This window comes from Corvus hawaiiensis, chromosome 12 (assembly GCF_020740725.1).
Source record: "Corvus hawaiiensis isolate bCorHaw1 chromosome 12, bCorHaw1.pri.cur, whole genome shotgun sequence".
NCBI classification, from domain to species: domain Eukaryota; kingdom Metazoa; phylum Chordata; class Aves; order Passeriformes; family Corvidae; genus Corvus; species Corvus hawaiiensis.
The window spans coordinates 7,334,307-7,347,852 of record NC_063224.1 but is presented as its reverse complement, the minus strand read 5'-3'; the positions used below and the strand labels follow the sequence as shown (position 1 = coordinate 7,347,852).

General features: G+C 46.2%; 1 protein-coding gene across 4 annotated transcripts in view; it reads right to left on the bottom strand.

Annotated features, from left to right (window-relative positions):
• The window catches only part of CTCF (CCCTC-binding factor), a 35,804-nt gene extending 25,332 nt beyond the window's left edge, over positions 1–10,472 (bottom strand). For 2 of the 4 annotated variants that reach the window (XM_048316561.1, XM_048316562.1), the window contains exons 1-4: positions 6,722–7,276; positions 4,192–4,341; positions 2,393–2,445; positions 2,189–2,301 (exon numbers count right to left, since the gene is read on the bottom strand). The gene's annotated coding sequence lies outside the window, so the exon portion shown is untranslated. Of the gene's footprint in view, positions 1–2,188; positions 2,302–2,392; positions 2,446–4,191; positions 4,342–6,721; positions 7,277–10,442 lie in introns of those variants that run through there. The other 2 variants (XM_048316560.1, XM_048316564.1) reach the window with 2 other exon arrangements.
• Between the last annotated feature and the right edge of the window lie 3,074 nt (positions 10,473–13,546).

Below are 13,546 nucleotides of genomic sequence, written 5' to 3'. Positions count from 1 at the left end.
GGAAGCATCTTTTTATCCACTTTGGGTTTCCTGAAATTTTGAATCAAGAAATAGTTTTCTTCCATTTTTCAAACCTAATCTTCTGCTTGGCAAATGACCAAACAGTAAAGAAAGGTGTTTTGAATAAAGATTGTACCCAAACTCTTAGGAGGGTGAAAGAGAAAATAAACCAGTAATTGCAGCTCTTTTCTACACTACAGACAACACAAACAGAGAACACAGGGATCTCTGCAGATTAGCACTGATGGTGAGTTAATGCAAGGCACAGCCAGTGCCCCTCTCTCTTTACAAGGTATTGGCTCTGATTGAGGACATTAAGTTACTGGAGGTTTTAAAGACATGTTTTGAAGCTGCTTGGACACCACTCAAGAAGTATCAACCTACTAATGTACAACCCAGGGAGCAAAGCTGCCCAGCGCTGCAAACATGCATGCTCCAAAAATGCAAGGCATTCTTACTCTGGCCCACTCCAAGGGAATGTCCCAAAGGGAAAGCAAGTCACTTCTACTCCTTTACTGCAAAGGTGATAGCAAACGTCTGTTGAATACCTGGTGTATGGCATAAAATACCTTGCATGAATTTACATTCCATCAAATCTTTGACATATGGGCAAGGTTTGACAAGTTTGAAGGGAAACAGGCATAAACTAAAAATTTAAAGTGCTCCACATGTCCATTGTTGAGCTTAGAACACATGGGAAAAAACACATCAGAAGGCTTCCAGAGCAAGAAGGTGGTTGGAATACAAGATCTACACAGCAGAACAACAGAGTTAGCTGTGAAAAGACCCAGGGGAGATCCTACTGCTACCTTCAAAGGGAAGCAAAGAGAAGATGGAACCACACTCGTGGAAGCAGAGTGAAACAACAAGTGCAACAACAAGTGGTCAAACATTGGAGTAGGTTGCTCAGAGATACTGTGGAAACAAAAATATTTGCTAAATACAACCCTAAATTACCTCATCTAGCATCAATGCTGGCCCTGCACTGAGCCAGTGGTTGAACCAGGGTACCACAAGAAGTCCCTTCCAACCCAAATCATTTTACAATTCTCTGGCACTACGTGAAATGAAGGATATAGTTTAAACTTCACACACAAAACATTGAGACTTTTTTCCATCTATGCAGTTATACCTATGATGCTCCTGTTGGTCTCAGCACTCACTTCCATACAAGTTCTAGAAGCCCTGGAACACTTCTGCAAGCTCTCAAATACTCATCAGTTCTTTAGCAAATGTACAGATGTACAGTAACTTTAGGCAATCTATTGGGACCTGGACTTTCAGAGTGGTGGACATCCAAATCCACCCAGTATTGAAGAGAACAGCATTAAGAGCACAGATACTGTGTTTCACTGTTTAGGAGACAGAGAATCACGTCTGCTATGAAGTATGAAGATCCACATCAGACAAGGCTCCTGTAGGAACTTCAGTAAGAAAAGGGGGAAGCAGTACTGACAAGAGACCTCACTACTTCTCTTTAATTTGCAGGAGAAAACCCAGGACCAGTAAGTAAATCGAAACTAACAAAAAAGGAAAAATCCATCTTTGAAGTAGTAAGAGCTACTGTGTACTCTTTTCTCCACAATGTTAACAAGAAATTGTATCTCTCCAATAGGCAATAGGAAAGGTGCCAAAAGGCAGATGAAAAGTCTCCCCTGGCTGCCAGCACAGGACAGCCTGTTTCAAGAGGCAGCACAACGTACTGACCAACAACTGCACTGGATCAAGCACTTCTAACCAGGAAGAGCCAGACTGATAACACAGCAGGACAAACATTCAATGCTATCTCCCTCCTTTGAGTCTGATGGAGATGGAGAAAACATCACTAAGGATTTGTTTGCACAAGTAACTCAAAGCAGATATCTCCAAAAACATTACAGATGTCATGTCAGGCAAGTGAGACATCTAAATATTTGATAGTCGGCTCCATCATATTGTGATGGATGCTGACAAATTCTTCATGTAGATCAAAATGTTGGTAGAACAAGGAGAGGATGCAGCTGCTTCAACAGGACAAAACGATTTCCACACACACTACAGGAGCAAAGCATAAAGTAGTCTGGGATCATATAATGCTCCAGGCAGCTCAGAGTAGGCAGGAGTCAACAGCAGTCACTCTTCAGCAGGAAGGAGAGAAGAGTATTAATAAATATGGAAGGTAGGCAAGGATCAAGTAATCAATGAGTACCTTTTGAGTATTCAGTATTGCCACAGGAAGCGATAAATCTCTCTTCAAAGATCAGAAGTGGCAGTAAGTTATATACTCAGCAGGAATGCTGGATAACACTAACTTCTTCCATCCTCCAAAAAGAAAAGAAAAGAAGAAAGGTTTTAATAATCTGATAAGCTTTGACTGAAACTACTAGCCTTCAAAAATTCTTTTTTTTCCAACCTGTAATGTGGAAACTCCTGAAGTGCCTCTAAGGGGTTTTCTTGCAGCACATACTGGAAAAACAAAACTGAAGTTCAGATTGCACCTCCACTGCAAACAGTTTACACATAGGAGAAAGCCACTGGTTAAAATGTAATACTGTTAACTTATGTCATAGAATTATACAACCAGAACCAGGGGGTATTTTTAATTCAGTAGCATTTCCTGCTTTCATTTTAAATCTCTGGATGTTAGAAGTGGTTTCAAGGGAAGAACTCTGCAAATCAAATACAAGGAGACAGAAAAACTATACAAGAAGCTGAAATAATTGGCCAAAAATCACTACTGGTTCTACTGCAGTGAAAGGCTCTTCCAGAAGCCAGTCCAGAAAAACCATGTCTCTTTCAACATTAAACAACAGGAGAATTCAACTGCCTGGACAACAATTTTAAACATACAAGGAAGTTTACAGCTCCATTTCAAAAGAGTAAAAAATGTTTACAAATAGCCAAATGCTGCTATTACTACTTGTGCTCTTAAAGCCTCTACTTACCCCAAAATATTTTGGGGATGGTTCCATAAATGCTCAAATCAAACTTGAGGCCTCATTTTTTCCACATCGTCTTACATGCTATTGCCCTCATGAAGCAGATTCTGCTGACCAGTTTATCACCTGGGGACGCAACTGCCAACACACATGTGGAAGGAGATGCGGTCACAACAATCCTGATGCAAGCCAACTTAATTTTCTAGGGAAGCCTTGACTTTTACCTCCCTAAATGCTTTGGTGTTACTCCCAAAATAGCAGGAGTTGTAAATTTCCTAGTATAGCTCTTATCAGTAGGTTGGGAAAAAAAAGAAAAATTTTCCTTTATCCAATAGGAGCATTAAAAAAAAGCTCTACAAGGACAGATCCCTGTCCAATTAGTCCAGCAGTCTGCCTCCAAAAACTCTAGCAGGAAACACCGTGTAGGGAGAGCAGTCAGTCATGTCTGTGGTTTACCACCCTTATCCCAACACCCAGTCATGGGTTCAGGGATTTTTGCCTCTGGACCGGCTGATCCCTTTTTGAACCTACAGTATCTCCACAGTCTCTTACCAAGTTTTCCATCAACTGTGGTGTATTTGCCTAATTTTTTGCTCCTACAAGCTACAGGCTCACCACAAAACTCACTGCATCTACCCAAGAAGTTGGTCTTGTGTGAGCATGAGGAAGCACAGCAGCCAGACTGAGCACAGAGTGAGTTCTGTGAAGAATTCAAGGGGCAGCAGCAGAGTGACACCATTCACCCTCTTACAAACAAGAGAAACCAGAATTGCCAAACTCAAGCATCATGTGCTTCTGTTGAAATTACCACTCAGAGGAGCACGTGGATTAAATGCAAGTTTGCTCTCTAGCTCTGAGTTCTGAAGATTACATATTCCCACCTTCTTAACATAAGTAACACATGAAAAACACCTTAGCTTCCAGCAATCTCCACTAGAGATGCTTGGGCCATCATCAAGCTATTCACTGTTACATCCTGGAGAGCTAAGAAAGTGTTAAACACTTGTGTCAGGTCTCCACACGAGGCATTATCATAGCTTAAAATTATTGTGTTGTTTACTCCTTCTTCCACAGCTTTATGCTTCATAGTTTAATTCCTGATTAAGTCAGTATTTTAGTCAGCATCCAGTTTAAAACTAGGATCACTGCAGATAATATAATTCCACACAATACATACAAATGTAATATGTAAAATATGAGTCAATAAATAATTTTATGTAACACAAAATTTTATGGAGCTATGTTTTCTTCAGTGGATTCAAAAAAAAATCACCTTGCTTCACCCTCTGAGCATTTTCCATGCTTAGAACCAGGAAGGAAGAACTCCTTTGCTGATACAGGGATTGTCTGGGCAGCAGTGCTCGCGCCAAGGTCCTTGGGCTGCTTGGTAGGCAGCGAGCTGGACATGAGCCAGCAGCTTGTCCTGGCAGCAGAGAAGTAACATTTATTTTTCCAACAGCTCCCCAGTACCACAGCCACAGATCAGGATGTATTAGTCACAAGCCTAGACCAAGTACACAGGACACTATTGGACACATCTCCAACATGTATCAATACCTGCTTACTTTCCCCTGTTCAGAAGATTTTACTGGTTTGATCATATCCTTGATTAATAAGGAAAAGTCCTAAATCTCTCTCTGTTCAAAAAGAGGGAAGGTGGTTCAAGAGAAGAGGAGGTACTATCCATTCTTTTTCTTTAGCACCCCTAGTTTATCACCGAGCCTGACCTCTCATGAATGACAGTTCTCTAAATATATATGAAACAAAAAAAGTCAGCACCTTGCAGCTGGCTGAAGCAATTTTCAGATTTTTTTTCCACAATCTTGATTCAAAGATGTTAAGACATTAAGAAATACACAACTGCTCTTCATATCAATCAATAGTTAATCACCCTCCCTGTGAAAAACTTAACCCTTTTAATTTGAACTTATTGGGCCATAAATTCGTATTGTGTTTGTCAGCAAGATTAGAACAAGCTCACTAATATCCAGTATTATGTATCTGAGGACTCTCATCAAGTCACCTCAGTTTTGATGAGAAGCTGCATAGCATATGCTTAACATTTTACTGCACAGCAATACAGCTTAGTTTTCCATCAAATTGGAGATGAATCCCCTTTAACACAGTAATTTTTTTGATGGTTTTGAATGCTGAGGCCAAAACCATACGTAGGGTTTTGGGAATGACTTCATCCCATCCCACACAGGCAAGAACGTACCCCTGCTTATTCCACTAATGCATTTAAGAACTACATTAGGTTCTTTGTCACAGCATCACCTTGGAAACTCGTGTTTATGCTGTTTATTCACTGTGACTCCAAAACGTAGTTCAGTCACTGCTTTCTAGGATAACATGTGCCTTGATTTAAATTCAGCTGGAATACCTTGTTCCCAGGTGCACAGCTTTACATGCAGCAGCCTTAGCACACACACTGGACTGGATCTACTTCACCTGACAATCACAATGGCTGCCCTAGTGCTCACTGATTTTCCATGAACCACAAGTTTATCATGAACAAGTTTTTAAAGGCATTTTTCACCAACAAAATCATTAATGAAAACAAACTGTGACAAGCAATTACTAGTTTTTGCTGAATATCCATGGAAACTATTCACTCTTGTATACCTCCAGACTAATCCTGAACTAAATGGCATTTACTGATACTCAGTACTAATATTGATATACAGTAAGGTTGTCAACACCAAGTCCTTTAACAAAGTCAAATAATACATTTAACAAGGTCTTGTTTTCTTAAACCCTTAGTTACTGGGATTAATACTTTTATCTACTTTAACTAAATTCCGTACTAAGAATAAATGGGAGAGCTGGCAATAATGTGAACTACATGTGTGTTAACACCATGCAGAGCTAGTCAAACACCCAAGGTGGTCTGGGCACCTGCCACCCTCTCTGCACAGCACCACTTCCTGCCATGCTCATCCACTCTACCTCCTTTTAGTACTGATACATCAGCACTTCTGACCTCCTGGAATTTCACTACTGTTCCAAAGTGCATTGGCTATAAAATATCCCTTCCAATATTGCAGTTAAAAATATTCCAGTGATGAAAAATATGCCAAGGTAAATGTCTCTCTCACCTCCCAATGTACTCTGCTGGGGGGTGGTTATACATGATTTTAAAGTTTTGGCTTGTGTTTGTTTTTTTAATATACTTTACCTGAAGATGTTTGAGACATATACAAGCTTCTAATTATGATGCATGATTAATACAGACAGAGGTGCAATTCACATACCAAACAATCTGATTTGCCTTCTGTTTTGCCAGAATTTGACAAATTCAATGAGGTCAACAGAAATTTTCTTACAGTATGGGGAAAAAATATGCAAACCAAGATTTTCACTATAAGATGAACTTACTTAACTCTGTCTTTATATTTGAGCAAAGCTTTCCAGTGAAACCCATGAAGCTTTAGAAATTTCATGAGTGTGCAGCTATGGCAGAAAAATAAGATGCTGCTGATAACTGACATAACAATATATATTTGGGCATACTACTCGCACTAGAGAGTAAAAAAAATAGCCTGTAGTTCAGCTTGCTGCACTACTACCATTACAGAAGCCCTTGCTGGTGTCACTGGTCAGCACATCCTAACTGATCACTGTGCTTGTGCTTTTAAACACTTTCAAACGTTCCTGGCCTCACCTCTTAATACCAGCCCCACACAGCATACTGAATCCCTCAGGTAGCTGACAGTAAACTGTGGGAGGGCTTGAACTGAGGGGGCCTCCAAAAACAAACCTTTACATAAGAAATGCAACTCTATCTATGACTCAAACTTCACCTGTAGGGATAGACAGAGAATAATGCTTCGGGAGTCCATTCTATCAGAGATGTCCCCTAAGTCAATGCACGTTAACTGCGCCATTCTCGAGAGCTGTCTCTGCACTACTTCTCTTTTCACCTGTTAAGAGCCACATTGGAAGGAAATTACAATTTTATAGCTTCCAAGTTTTTATAGTACTGAGCAAAACTTCACTTTAGCTTTAATTTACATTAGACACCCAAAACGAGCTGTTCTGTATACAGTTACCTGAATGTTAACATGACCCGAAACATAAAACTCCCTACTCACCTTTTGTTTATTCTACTCTTCTTCTCAAGGTTATTTTTGTTAATCAGAAAAAACCGGATCACTCAGCTGAGCAGCAACTGTTTAGTTTTCATATTAAATACGTCTGGGATAAGTATACCTCACTTAATTCCTAAAGAATGATGAATTATTGGAGAGAAGTGGGAGGAGCAGCAGAACAGGGTGTTTTAAATGAAATTCAAATATCCTTTAGCACCAAAAAAGCAGTATTTTCAGCTAAAGTCAGGACAGGACACAGATTCTTTTTAAGTTTCAGTAAAACACCTGAACGAACGAACAATTTCATTTAAAACAAGTGTTTTAAATGAAATTCAAATATCCTTTAGCACCAAAAAAGCAGTATTTTCAGCTAAAGTCAGGACAGGACACAGATTCTTTTTAAGTTTCAGTAAAACACCTGAACGAACAAGGGCCACGTATGATCTGAACCATTTTTATGACCACTAAATATAACAAATAAAAAGAGAGTTTCCTGGATCTGTGTGTGTCTCTAAGACCACGTAAGTTACAGAGCAGCAGAGTTTGATACTGTATTGACTTTTCAAGGTTTAGTACAACAGAGAGTGAACTGGGCATCTGAACTAAAGCCAAATGGATGAACAGGGGTTTACAGTTAAGCAAACAAATCAGTACAGTTCAGCAAGTTAACACAAACAAAACAAGAAGTCAAAGCTTTGGTTTCTTTCAGCTCTGGTCAGTGTGTCCTCTCATGTGTGCAGGTAAAGCAGTGGCTGCTCCTTATTACACGTATTTCTAGAGCACATACAAGCACAGGAGGGAGCAGCATTTGGGATCCTAATGCTTATCATTTCCTTGAGCACTTCTTCTCTGGTAAAGAGGTAAGAGAAGCTGAAGTTGCCAGGATGGGGAATTAGGGAGTTTTTATGCAAATATAATCAATAATATATCTAAAAGAGCTAATGTACAAAAAACTGTTCAGACAGGTCAGGGAGAGCTATCCAGAGGTCAGTAGAACCTGTTCAAGTATGAGGGATAAGTGCAAGGAACAGCCTGGCTTTGCTCCAAGAACACACAGGCCTAATAATACTCAACACATCCAACTTCCAAAAATCTTCACTAGAAAAGCAGTTCTTGGACATGAAGTCCTAGGGGGAGGAGATGAAATTAAATTCTGGAGTAGGCTCCACACAGAAATTCCTTAATAAGTTAGTAATCCCATACAATTAGATTTTTCAGGTAAATGCTGAATAAAGACAAGAATAACACAGGTCAGCTTCTGGCATTCTCAAGACACAACACTGGGAGGGCAGCAGGCGGGTATCAACCTGCAGCCCCAAGAGCTGGTGAGGATGCACGCAAATTAGATACGGATCGTAGTCAAGATCCAGCCTGCTCACATGAAAACAGCTCTTGAAATAGCTCCTTCCCTCAGTAACGCTGCAGGCACGAGTCACCAGCAAACTTAACGCTGTAGTGACAGTTCTCCAAGCTCTGTCCGAAATGGACGAGACTTGCTGTATTATTTCAGTTGCAGGGCCACTGGGGGCTACAGGAACTCGAGTTTTGCACCTTTTGCTCAGGTATTACTCCTCAAAAATATCCCACAAAGTTTCTTGAGCCTTTCTGTGCATCCTAATAGCCACTCATGCACAGTGGATGACATTAAAACTGAGCTAGCCCTACACATCCAGAAGAAAAACAAAATGGAAGTAAAAATCCATCAACCTAGGGAAAAAAAAGCAGCAAGCATTGCTTTGCCCTTATGCTAAAATTGCCCCTTCCTTCAGTTCTGCTGATGTTTTCTACACTGAAGGAAAGCGTTAGGGGGATTGTTTAAGTAAGAACAGCTTGAATACAGCATGGAATTATTTCTTATACCCAATGGGCTTCTGAAAATTCAACATGCTCGGGAGAAGATGGATAAACTGGAGAATTCGAGACGATATTTACACACTTGCTGCACTAAAACAAAAACACATACACTGGAAGTGGTAAACAGTGTTTTAGATGCTTCTAATGACACTTCTGGAGTTTATTACCAGAATCCAGTAACTGGCCAGAGATGAGGAACAGCCATGCATGTATTTAAGAGGAGAAAGGCTCGGCAAAAAAATAGGAAGTCACAAACAGGAAAGCGAGCTCATTCTCACCAACAGGCAAGTCCTAAGGATTACACCGAACAGAGAAGGAAGCACACGACACGACAAAACCCTTCTATCTAAGTCATTTCACAAGGTTAACACAAGGCCAAATCCGATACTATATAAACATATATTCTGAAGAAATCTAAAGTTGATGTCGAGAACAAAAAGCAAAGCGTCTGGACACAGAGCATGTGCGGTTTCCTCCTCTGCATCACAAAAAGAATCGGGTTTTGTGCTTCCCCCCCAAGCAGCACAGACCCATGGAAGGGAGGGAATAACGCCGTCCTTTGCCATGAGATTTCAGGCCATCCCCGGGCAAGCGCCCGGCTGCGGAGGCTCGGGAGGTTCCCGGGGAGGTGCCCCGGGAGTCGGGCAGCCGGGCCAGGTCCCAGCAAGTGACACAGCTGGTCGGCGGCTCGGTGGCAGCCCAGGTGCTCCCGATCGGAGCCTGAAGCCCCGTGGGGACCCCGGGCCCGGAGTGGGGTTGCGGGGACGGGACGGGGGAGGGGGAGCGGACATAGAACGGCGGGGCCGCCGCTCTCCGGGAGCGGCGCGGGGGGTGCGGGGGGGCTGCCGGCCGGTCACCGCGGCGAGAGCGGGCGCCCCCCAGCCGTGCCCGCCCCGGTGCTGCTGCATGGCGCTGCTCAGCCTGCCTTGCAGAGGGAGCTCGAGTCCCGCTCTGCGCCTCGCAGCGCCTCTCACTCCGCCGCACACGCCAGCGCAGCGAGGCGGCGGCCGGCGGGAGCGGGACACGCAGCCGTCCCCGCGGGCAGCGCCCGACCGGACACCGCGGCAGGACACGGGCGGCGGGCGGAGGGCGCCGGGCCGAGCCCCGCGGAGGTGCGGGGGGGGGGGGGGGGGGGGGGGGAGAAGCGGTGGCGGGGCGGGAGGGGAGCGGGCCCGGCGCGGCGGGGCGGGGGAGGGGGGGGAAGGAAGGGACGTGCGGGACGGGAAAGGAAGGGGGGGGGCGGCAGGCGCGGCGGGGAGGGGGCGGTAATGGGGCGGTTAATCAGCGCCGGTGGCGCGGTGGAGGAGACAAAGGAAAGAAAATGGAGTCGGGGCCGGCGGGTGGCGACGGCCGGGGAGGGAAAGGAGGGCGGGCGGCCCGGGCGGTGCCGCAGCCCAGCGCCGCGCTGTGGGGAATGGCGGCGGTGGTGGCGGCGGCGGCGCGGGGACGGTAGAGGGAGACAAAGCCCCCCTTGCTGCCCCGGCGGCGGCCGCTGCGGGGCCCCAGCCGCGCCGGAGCCCCATCGTGACACCTAGAGGCCGGAGAACGCGACTGCAAACCCCCCGCCGCCGCCGCTTACCTGCACCCCGCGCCCCGCCGAGCTCCCTCCGGCCGCCGGGCCCCGCCGCCGCCCCGCGCCGCCCGCGGGCCCCGCGGAGGAGCCGCCGCGCCCCGCACGCCCCGCCGCGGCCGCCGCCGCTTTAAGCACCCCGGCACCAGCCCCGCGGTTTAATCGCTCTACAGTCGCTTTCGGACACAAAATGGCGGCGGGCGGGGCACAGTGCGCACGCGCCACCCAGCGCGGCTCTGCCGCGGCCGCCGGCCCGAGCGGGGGGGGGGGGGGGGGGCCGGGGGGGGCCGGCGCGCGCGGGGAAGCGGCCGCGCGGGGCAGGCTGGGAGCGGCGGGCGGGGCGGGGCGGGGCGGGGGCGGGGGGAGCGAGGGCGCGAGTCGGGCGCCAACTTCAAACGCGCGGGGCCCGCGGCGTCACCCGGCGCGCGCCTGTGCGTGCGTGCGTCAGCGCGTCACGTGCCGCCGAGGGGCGGGCGGCGGGGCCGGAGGCAGCGCCCCTCCCTCCCCTCAGGGCAGCGCGCGCCCGGCGGGGCGGTGTGAGGGGAGCTGTGGGGAGTCGCTGTGTTAGTGCTGCCCCGAGAGCCAGATAACTGCACATACCCCCGGCTCTACACGCCGCTCCTCAGCTAGAACCGCCCCCTTCTTCTCAGCCAAAACTGCCCGCTTCACCTCATCTAAAACTGCTCCCTTCGCCTTATTAAAAACTGACCCCTTCACCTCAGCAAAACTTCCAGAGCAGGAGGCTGTACCTCAGCTTCGTGGAAAGGAGCTCCTCCGGAGAAAAAGGCCACAGAGAAAGTCCGTCCTCGGTGCTGAGGAGGGACTTGCCCTAGCTGAAAGACCAAAACTTTCCTTAAGCTGGAAGAGGAGTCAATACAATCGTGAATTAATCAGCAGGAAAGTCATGGGGCAGTTTTGTAAATACCAACAAGTGACTGGAATTAGGCTCTAGAGGGGAAGCCATGTGAGCAGTGGCTGAGGGCACTTGGCTTGTTCAGCCTGGAGGATACTGAGGGCAGAGCTCCTTGTGGGCTGCAGCTTCCTCAGGAGGGGCAGCAGAGGGGCAGCACCAATGGCTGCTCTCTGTGACCAGTGACAGAACCTGGGGGAACAGCATGGAACCGTGTCAGGGGGAGTTAGGCTGCATGTTAGGAAAAGGTTCTTCACCCAGAGGGTGGCCAAGTACTGAAACAGGCTCTGCAGGGAAGTGGTCACAGCACCAGGCCTGACAGAGTTCAAGAAGCATTTGGACAACATCAGGCACGTGGTGTGATTCTTGGGGATGTCCTGTGCATGACCAAGTTTTGGACTTGATGGTTCTTGGAGATCCCTTCCAACTCAGGAGATCCGAGGATTCTACAATTCTGTGATTTAAGATGGTGCTTGCCTGGTGGTTTTAAAGGACCTTGGGCTTGCCAGGCTCATAATCGAGTAGGACAAACCAGCTCCAGTCAGCTTCTGCGCAGCAGGAATGGTGGATGTGCTGCCAGGTGTTTAGTAGGGAGCTTCTGGGGAACTCAGAAAGGTTGATTTCCATCAGAAATTAGACACCATGGTGTTTTATGTCCACATTTTCCCCAAAAGGTGAAAAGAGCCATGGCACCCTTGGTGAGATGCATGAATTTATGTGACAATACAGAGGGGCTTGCCTGTCTTTCATTTTCTGCAGTTCCCTGGGTTGCTGAATCTGCTGGGTTTAACATATTTTCTCATCTCCAGCAGTGTTGTAGCAGACCCAGAGCTGATTGACAGGCAAGCTGAGGAGAGGAGAATTCTATGAGCTCATTCTGCATCCTCTTGGTATTTTCTTACCGTAATGTGAAATGGAGCAAGAATAATGGGTTAAAATATTAATACTGCAAAAATCAGACACATTGGAAGGAAGCTGCGTTCTTTTGTTCCTTTTACTCTCCTATCAGTCCCTCGAAGACAATAAGGCCAGGAATTCAGAGAGAAATCTAAGTGTAAAGAAACCTCAACACAAACCTGTGGTGGTAGAACTAAAGAGTTTTAAGGCTGTTACAGTTGAAATCCATGTCAAAAATCTTGCCTCAAATTTGTGCCTCTTGAGATATCACTGCAGGTTGGGGTAAAAGCTGTTCAACAGCTTAAGCTTTACCACAACCTGCTTAACGAGTGGCAAACCCATCAGAAAAACATTAGCATACATTAGCATGTGTAAACTGTGCCCTTGCATCCTGGTATGAATAATGCTGATGACTTGCTGAGCTGTGCTGTGGAGAGAAGGGTCCCTCTGCCAGGGGAGTTGGGCTGAGAGTGAGATCAGGCCCTGATGCGGCTTTACGGGTTTCTCCTGCCTAAGCCTAAGCTGTCTCAAGTCCTTGCAAAGCAGCAGAGCGCAGTGGGCTGCGTTCTGAGCACCGATACTCCTTTGGGAGTTGTTGACAACGCAGAGCAAGTTTCCTTCTCAGGATCATGACACCAAGATAAGTCCATTAGCCCGTTTCAGTGGGGCATTGGCAGCTTACTGAGGGGCCAGAGGGGACGATCTGTGTGGATGCAGCCTTGGCTGAAGGAGAAATAAATTATCTACAAAGCAATGGTAAAAAGTGGCCATTAATTATGAGAGGTGACACAACCGTGAGCTCCGGGGTCTTCATTGCATGAGAAATTTGAATCATCAAAAGAGAATATCCTGAATTTGAAGGAACCTCATAATGATCTTTGAGTCCATTGTTAGACAATCAAAAGCTTTGCTAAAATTAAAAAACCAAAAAACACACCCATGGCCTTCCCTTTGGCCACTAGATGAGTTGGTGTAGAAGGAAATTAAGTCAGCACAGCACAAAGTATCTGCTCAGAACATTTCTGTAGTGTGAATTTTAAAAAAATCATTTATATTCTAAACTGTCAAGCCATCAATTCTCATGCTGTAATTTTTGGGAGAATGGCGTATCTTTCGTCTGTAGCCATGAATCCTGCTTTAAGCTCAAAATTTAGCTCAGGCACGAATCAAAATGGAGAGGAGCAGTGGCTGTGTGTAAAACTGCCTCTTGTGCTGCTTTAAATACTCAGCCAGGGCACGGTGTAAAATGGATGCTAATGATCCCTCTGCCTTTTGTTTGAGCCATCCTATGGCAAACGGTCGCATC